The sequence below is a fragment of the Diadema antillarum genome, unplaced genomic scaffold, assembly GCF_040938485.1.
Source record: "Diadema antillarum isolate AM-2024a unplaced genomic scaffold, OU_Dant_1.0 seq00001774_RagTag, whole genome shotgun sequence".
NCBI classification, from domain to species: Eukaryota; Metazoa; Echinodermata; class Echinoidea; order Diadematoida; family Diadematidae; genus Diadema; species Diadema antillarum.
This window is the reverse complement of record NW_027272455.1, coordinates 634,505-643,847: the sequence shown is the minus strand read 5'-3', so window position 1 is coordinate 643,847 and position 9,343 is coordinate 634,505.

Sequence of the window (9,343 nt, the reverse complement as noted above, 5' to 3'; positions counted from 1 at the left end):
AGAAATTACTCTGATTTCTGATGTTTCTTATTTAAAGTGAACGCAAAGTCTATTTTCGTCCATCGGCTTTAAAGGCGACTAAACTTAGTCCACATTCCGTGGACTTGCAATTACAAAATAATGATGTAGCCTTTCTCTCATAGTTATGTGATATGTCACATCTGGTTCGACGATTCAGTATTCTATAATACCTCACTTTTGGCAGTTAGATAGAATGGTGCTGAATCGTTTTTCTCACACGTCTCGTCAACGCGCATGAGCGTAGATATATTTTGGTGCGTGTGTCTGTTTGCAGTTTCGTCTTTCTTCATTAAAAGTATGCTCATTATTTGGTAAGAATGCTAAAAAATAAATCATATAACCGTTAGACATGTGGTATATACAATACCTTTTGTTTCAATAGTTCATTTTCACAGGAACAGAAGGTCTTTCACAAAACAACGCATGCAGAGAACCCGACCTCTCTTTTAATCGAGCTCTTTCAACCTCGCTTGCGTCATCCAGTTATAGTTTGATTCACTTTTTTTAACTCAGTGTGACGTGTCTCTCAATTACTAGCAAGATTATTAATTGTCGTCAAGTTATGTGAATCTATCTTCTGCGCAGAATTCAGAATTTTATACATTAAATCTCAAGCAAAAATGCAAAATCCTCGAGCTCACTGTTGCCGATTTGCCCGCCAAACTTGATCAGTTGTTTCGACAGGGACGCATTTTATGCACGTGCATGGTGACTAACCCTTGATCTGGTAAATCACGTCGGGTATATATTCTCATCCCTCGGTGGAACATGTTCGTTTCTCAGCGGCAGGTATTAGTTCCAGGTTCTCGATTTACGAGATGATTTTTTTAATCACTTTGAACAAAGTTTCAGTATGGAAACCTTCTATATCAAACGTCAGAATTTGAAACAGCCGCGCATACTTTTCTTAATAATATTAAAAGTCAACTAGACAAAACATTCAAAGTCAACCACCCTGTGTACGAGTCAAGCTATACGATTTATTAACAAGATAGAGGTGGACAGAATATAAAGTATACATGCTGTACCTCGAGCAGAGAAAAACTCGACTTGACACATTCAGTATTTATGATCTATAGCTATCATATATCCACAAGAAATGACGTTATCGACGCTCTCAGTGAGATGGATACTTATACATTCCAGAATCACTTGCTAACCAACTGAAAAATAAACAAACAAACAAGTTGCACACCGTAAATAATACGTTCATTCCAACTGTTGATGATAAGTCATATAAAGTATACACGTATTACTCGAATTTGTTGAGCATCTCTTTGATACCCGACGGATTCAACCGATATGGTTGTCGTCATCGACGAGCTTCAGCCCTCGCTAGAGGTCATTGACCTTCTATTCATAATCATCTTCATGATAACGCAATTTTGGATCATCTCATTTGTACTTTGTCCTCGGGCATGTAAGAGGTTGATCTTAGCCCAAATGTGATGGAATATACAAGAACGGTGAAACGGTGGACTTTAAGGGGGAAATCACGATTATTGATAGTTATCTTCATAACTTATCCTTCTTACAATAGACTTTTGTTATCAGCTGGGAATGAGCACAAACCGATACGAGATTCGGACCTAGAATATGGAGTCCACCTCTCATCAGCTCAGAAATGTCCAAGAAGGGGTTAGTCGAAGTGTGCAGATCGAACCGAACTTGTAATCAAATAGTTCCCTTGCGTAGCAACATTGTTTTGGCCGTGAGCCAAGTGCCTCTTCACACAAACTCGCGTTTAGAAGACACACCATAATTGGCTGAGTCAGCAAGAAAACAACCAAACATTCATGCATCATGCATGAGGGTATACGTATAATGGGGCTATCGCTGATGAGCGTGGTATGTGTGTTGTGTGCGTGGTGAGGGGTATGCAAGTGATGATACCGTTGCTAGTGTGATTTTGGCTTACCATCACCGTTTCTATCTGACTTGTCACGCCCTGTATTTATGCAAATTAGTCATATGACGTGTTTCACTCCTTACAGGTAGAGTTAGGGTAGATCAATAGCGATCAGGCTCTGAATAAGAGTTCCGCGCAGTCATCCGTGATTTTGGGGCCGACTAATTGGTGTTACTGGACTTTTTTCCCTTTTATGAATTCAATTGTGTAAAAAAAAAAGAAATAAAATATCTCCATCTTTTGGGAAGAGGCATTCCTTATAAGCACCTTCCTTTGGAAACTCATATGAAAATCTTCATACATCCCCCAGTGCAACATGCAGAAAATGTGCTCGTATCACCCAATACTATATGGTTTTGTTGCCTTTCCTGATTAACGGACATTATTTCTCATGGAAGAAACCCCATAATGTCTCTCCAACAGAAAATACATATAAATTGATAATACCAACGTAATATGCAAGTGAGAAAACATGTTTCATTCCCTTTGCTTTAGGATTTTTGAGCTGAAATATAAATTAAGAAGTTGGTTTTTCTTTTCATCTCACTTCGTTTATAATTTTTACTCCAAAAACTGGCCTTGATTTCACTTTGAACGGTACCCTTTGAAAGACAATCATGTAAGAAAAGGTTGTGAAAATTAACTCCAATTCCATCATGCATAAAAAGCCTTTATGCTTGTTTTTTGTTTTGTTTTGTTTTGCTTTTGTTTCAGTGTCGTACTTTCAGAGTGCCATCTGCGAGAACAAAATGTTGTTTTTCACCATAGCAATGATTATATTGTTAACTTCATAATAATAAGGTTTTTAATGATTGGTATGCATGTATGTATGTATTATGTATGTATATATGTGATAAAACCTAAAATGGCATTAATTTTTATCACATAATATATACATACATAATACATACATATATGCTGTGATGCATACAAATATATATATATATATATAAAATATATATATATATATATATATATATATATATATATATATATATATATATATATATATATATATATATATATATTATATGAATGCCTACTACCATTTGATATATTTCAAAAGAAATAATGTAAAAGCAATATATTTGAATGATATCAGTACTACAAAGGAATAAATGTTTTTAAATTGCATCATTATTTGAGGATTTTAGAGCAATCTTAATTATGTAAGATGTAACTCTGATACTGTTTGCAGTGCCTAAAAGTACAAGTTCCTCTCCAAATACATGTGTAGTGAGAGAATGCAACAATATTGGTAGAAAACATCTGTGAAAGTTTGAGGAAAATCAGACAATCCTTCAAAAGGTATGATTTTTTTTTTTAAGTTTTGAGTGTCACCATCACTGGATGAGAAGGCTGCTATAGCTTGTGATGTCATATGTGTAAAATTATATAAAGAAAATATAAAGAAAATTCAACATATTTTCCCTTTCTCGCATAATAAAAGAGCACTTGACTTATCTCTTTCAGAAGGCGGGGGAATAATGTTACACTTACCATCAGTCAGTAATAACTGGAGGGAGTGTGTACTTTATATCTAATTCTTTGTGTATTTCCATTTATTGTTCTATTTGATACATCATAAACTGTAGTAGTCTTCTCATCCAGCAGTAACTGCACAAAACCTTTAAAAATTCATAAATTTTGAATGGATTGTCTGCTTTCATACAGTCATGTAGACCCCCATGTTTCTTTATATTCCTTTCATAACCCCAGCATTCAGTGTCATTCACCAGTTTGTCCAGGCATATCATCCTCCTTTGTATTTTTTATTTTGATGTATCTTCATATGAGAAATATGAAAATGAAATTAAACTGCTGATATTCAATGAAAAAGGAATAAACTTGAGTGTATGCAGCATTAATGATTATGTTCTATGATCTCAACAACTATTTTGTTCCATAATAAGTCAATGAAGAACTTTTGCAATAAGAATACACTATTTCATAAATGTGTTTCTGTGAGGGTCATACACTCTGCTTTTAAAACAGTCATATACGATTATGACAAATAAACTGAACTAACGATATGCACCAATATTACATGATAAGACATCCAAAAACAGGTGTAGTAACAACTGTCTCTTCATTTGCCCATATATATATATATATATATATATATATATATATATAAATATATGAGATTAAAACCTAACATGGCATTAAAACGCCATTTTAGGTTTTAATCTCATATATATATATATATATATATATATATATATATGTAAATTTGTTTCTACTTGTCTCACCATGAAGACTCAATAGGAAAAAAAAAGAGGAAACACAACACTTGATGTTCCATCGATACGTTTGTTTTCATCCCTTTTATTTTACATACATATACTGTACACAAACAAACTAGCAGTAAGTAAATAAATAATTCTGAATGACAATGCAAGAGCCTTCAGTGACAGCAAATCAAATGCTTCCCGATATACAAATATTCCTGGCAATTGATGATAAATAAAAGAGTATCAAACAAAGGAGACTAAATATGGACAATTACACAAAACACATATACTGCAAATCTTTTGTTTGCAACAACAACAACAAAAAGTGAGCTAAAGTGAGAGTACAAGAAAGAGAGAAAAAAGGAAAAATATCATGGACATGAGAAATAATGGGAAAATTGCTAAGAACTATTTGGGTTGAGATGTTTTTATCACACTAATGCGTGTTAAGAGTCCCTAACAAACACAAACACATTACTTTATTCTTAATTATTCAGTGTCATTTTATAAGGAGTAGGTACCCCTATCCTTTATGGGGAATGCCACTCCCCCACTTATAGTTGAGATTCAGCACAAAAAAGAGAAAAAAAAAATGAACTCAGAAGATTTTGCATAGCCATACCGACCTTTGGTTCCCACAGACACATGTATCAGTGGAGGACCTCACTTCTTAATTTGAAAAGAAAATAATTCAAAGAATTTCCATCCATTATTACTGGAAAATTATTGCAAGCTGTAGACTTCATTCACAATCAAAGACATCTTATATCGCCAGATGACACAAGAAAAATCATTTGTAAGTCTGCTACAGTAGGAGACAAAATAAAAGATGGACATGTGTCCATAACACATAACAAGCTAGTACAGAGTACCATCACATGTGTAGTGTGTGTGTGTGTGCATGTGTGCGTGTTTGTGAGTACCTTTACCACATTTGCATTATCAGTTGATCAATGAACCAATTTGAGATATTTTCCTGCAAATATCGTGGCAAACTATCTTTATATTAAATTGGTCATGTGTTCCATTATGCAGGAAATCAACATTGTCAACAGCTGTCATCTCCGGCTCTTTGCAGTGGAAATTAGCATTACCACTTTTAAAAATCCCTTAAAAAAACAACAAACAAACAAAAAGCTTAAATCCTTTATTTTTCTCCTGTCTCATCTAAGAATAATGAACTTTTTATGCTTTTATGCCTGCATTAGCCTCAAGTCAAGTGATCATTTCACTGAGAAGGTGAATGGCTTTCAAACTTTGAGGAGATATAAGGTAGTAACGAGAACATGCAAGAGCCTTCAAAAAGTCTCATATTGTCACTGCTGTGAAATGTCTGCAGAAAAATCCTTGCAAAACTTGAGAAATCAGACATGATCACTCTGTCCCCAATTTCATTGTATGTTACTGATAATCTGTTGTTCTATTACTAATTTTGTTTCATACCAGAAAATAATGCAAGAGTAACAAACTATGTATGCACAGAGTATACACTCCGCTCCCCCATTACACAGAACTTGCAAAATACATGCAAATTTCTTTGTGGCCAATGAACATAATAATGCAAGTGCACAGCAGGAACCACAACTGAATAAGCACAAACCCAATCCAGTCCTGCATTTTAATGTTAACAGAAAAACAGGTGAACACACACAATCCCCAACTGAAATTTTGATTGGTCCAATATATCTTGCATTTCTTAAAACTATAATATCCATCAAGGGAGGGGGAAGGTGACACAATCCACACAGTTGTTCAAAGAATCCTTTGTGCTAGAAATATGCATACAATGTGGGAGAAGCAATCAGGCAAACACCCTCACACTGCTCGATTCTGCATATTCGGCAGCAATAGACTTTATGTAAATGAGACAATGATGAATCTAAAGCTGTAAAGTAAGGAAGGAAACTATCTGCTGCCCTCGATGAGTGCTTACATATAATATGTTATTTTGACAGACAGGAACTGTAAGGTCAGCATTGTGACAGATTTGACAATCCACAAATATCCTTAGCATTTTTTTTGAAATACTCGACACACAGGGGAGTGCTCCCTATTTCAGCAAACTTCACTAGACACTGGAGGGATTTGAATGCACTAAACCATAACCATTTCTCAGGACTTTAAGTGGGTATCTCACTGGCATGGAGAATAGGTGGCGACCTGGGCCCCCGTTTCATAAAACTTGTTATCAATAACAAGTTACGATAGTTGTTATCAGCAACTGAAATCCTTGCATCTGATTGGCTGAGAGCAAATTTGTCATAATGTGGCAGTTGTTACTGACAGTTACTGAGGGTTTGTTTTGTGTTTTTGAAAGGCAAGATATTTCTAAAAAATTATATCATGTTTTTCACTTTCAAGTAAAAAACCAACAAACAAATCAAAAAAAAAATGTGAAAAAGGCTGAAAGAAAATCAACTCTTGAGCATAAATTCCTACATACTTTTTCTCTTCTTCTTTTTTTCCATTGTAACAAGCAAAATTATAATGAAATGAATTGGAGATGCATGCCATTTATCATGACAGCAATATTAAAAACAAATTTTCCCTTTCTTCTTCTTGCTGAAATAAAATAAACAGACAATAAAGGTATTCTAATATTCAAATGGCTTGTCATCTAGAATAAATGTAACCGCTCAGCTTTAACTTCAATCAGACTAAATTCAAGTTTTTTATGCAAGAACTTTATATTCCACCAAAGGATGCACTCGTGTAGCTCAGGGATGGTCTCAATTTTAGATGTTCCAGGACATTTGTTAATTGGAAGTGGGAGAACCAAGCTGAAAATAGATTGAACTATTTGGCAGGAAATGTCACCATGAGGATACACAACATCGTCCCACATACCAACACCTATCACAATCAATTGATTTCATTTAAGGTTAATTGGCTCACGGTTAGCTCTTTAAGGTGTGCACCATCAAGTCGGGGTGAGGGGCAAGATAGGAATCCTGACTCTTGCAATGGTAAATTTGAGTTGACACAGCTTTTCCGACATGTATATATATATTAAAAAAAAAAATCACAGAAATTAATAAGACATAGAATTACTTGAGGAAGAATGTTTTTACAGACTTCAACATCAGCATGACAGGTGAAACATGCCAATTTTCATCAGTCTTTTCCAAAATCTTCTGATTTAATTTCTTTTCTTAAGTCTCCTAGAAATGATAAGGCCTACGTTTTCATCTGGACAATTGTGGTTAAAAAAAAACATGAAACAAAACAAAAAAACAGCAAATTTGCATGAATTTCAATCACCACATTCCAAATTGTTTTAATGATTCACTTTTCTACTGCAAGCAGGTATGTAATTAATGCGACGTAGATCACTGAGCTATCAAGGTGTTGTGTTGTCTTAGAAGCTATGTAAAAGAAAACAAATGAGAAAAGGAACGACAACATATTTATGGGAAATGGATGGTCTTGCTGTCAATGGTTGGATGTACAGATCCCTACAAAAATATCGAACTAACAAATAAGTCATATCTGATGAATTGTATTGCCATGGTCAACAGGCTTTGGATAAGCTCTGAACAAAGTACCATGCAGAGGAGTGAGTTTCATGTGTAAATTTGACCTACAGCACAATATACAGACATACCGGTACTTCAATACATGGTTGTACTGCTGTGAAGTCAAAGTCAACGTGATCCAGGATCTATACATCCATTTTCTTGCCTCTTTCCTTTTGTTTTGTTTTGTTTTTTTTTTTTCTCTTTTTCTTTTAGGTTCAACAAATAGTGCACAGCAATATCACAATATGACAGATGGAACAAGAGTAGGATAAATGACTAGGATATAAGTTAGCACATAATTGTACTAAAATAAAACCAACAAACAAATGTTATCTCCAGTGAGAAATGAGCATGACAATTGAAGAGCTGTGCACTGTTTGTTTCTACACTGTACAAAGTTTCCCTGCAGCCATCCTAGCACAATGACAAATGATCACCACATGAGTGTGATTGTCAACATGCTTACAAACACACACTTTATACGCAGACCTGCAGACGCACAATCAACCAGTATGTCCGTTGTCTATTCTATTCACGACTAAATCCTCTCCTTTAAATTAACATGATGACAAAAAAAAAAAACAATCTCACAACACAACGCACATAAACCAACACATTTAAACAAGGAATGATTTTTTTTTCTTCTGAACTCTTAGATTGAAATCTGTACACTGTACAATACAAAAGCAATCAGAAACTGACCCCTACGATACATATCACTTTTCATGAAAACAAAAAGGGAGTATTTCTTTGCACATATTTACATGATTTACAAATAATTACACAATTTTATACAGAATACTATATCATACTGCCTTGTAGAGAAAAACATCATTGCATCAATAACAATATTCCTCCAAGGCAAAGACGTTCCACAATTGTTAAAGATTACCTAGCAATACCATCTTCTAATACAAAATGGTACAAAAAATTTGAAACAGCAATGCTTTCTATTCATAATTAAAAAGCATAGAAAATAATTCTTTGTATGTTTCAGTCTGACACAATTCATAAGCTCTTGTTAAAGAAAGTGAAATTATCAGCAAACCTCAGTACTTGCTTCTTCCACATTTTTTATTCTTTTGTACCATACACTGATAATTGCATTTGGAAAATGACATAAGAGGTCACATTGATTTCTTTCTTTTAATCTTATTTTTTAAAGGATATCTGATATGTGAATATGCATGCTTCTGTGGGAAGGAGCATATAATTATGTAGATGCATGCTGAGGGATTGGGTTCTGTGCTGGTCTAGCTCAGAGCAAGGGATCACAAATAAATGCACACATTGCATCACATGTGGATACTCAAACTATGAAATTTGGGGGATTTTTAAGGGCTTCCCCCCCCCCCCCCTTCTTTGATTGGCCAATACACTAAAGACCAAACTCTGATGTGACACCCATTTTATTTCTTTTTTTCTTTTTTGTGTATCTAGAAACATTTCATTCCAATGCTCATTATGAAAATCAGGACTACATGGAAACATATCTGTATTTTGTAAAAAGAAAAAAAACTTGCCCATTTCATCCATCAGTTATCTGGCATGTTCTAGAAATTGTTTTCATAATGCAATTGTTCTCAACTTCATTCATTTTTGTTCCATTTTATTTTGGGTTTTGTTTTTTTTTTTTGGTCGGAGAGGAGTGCATCTTTCGA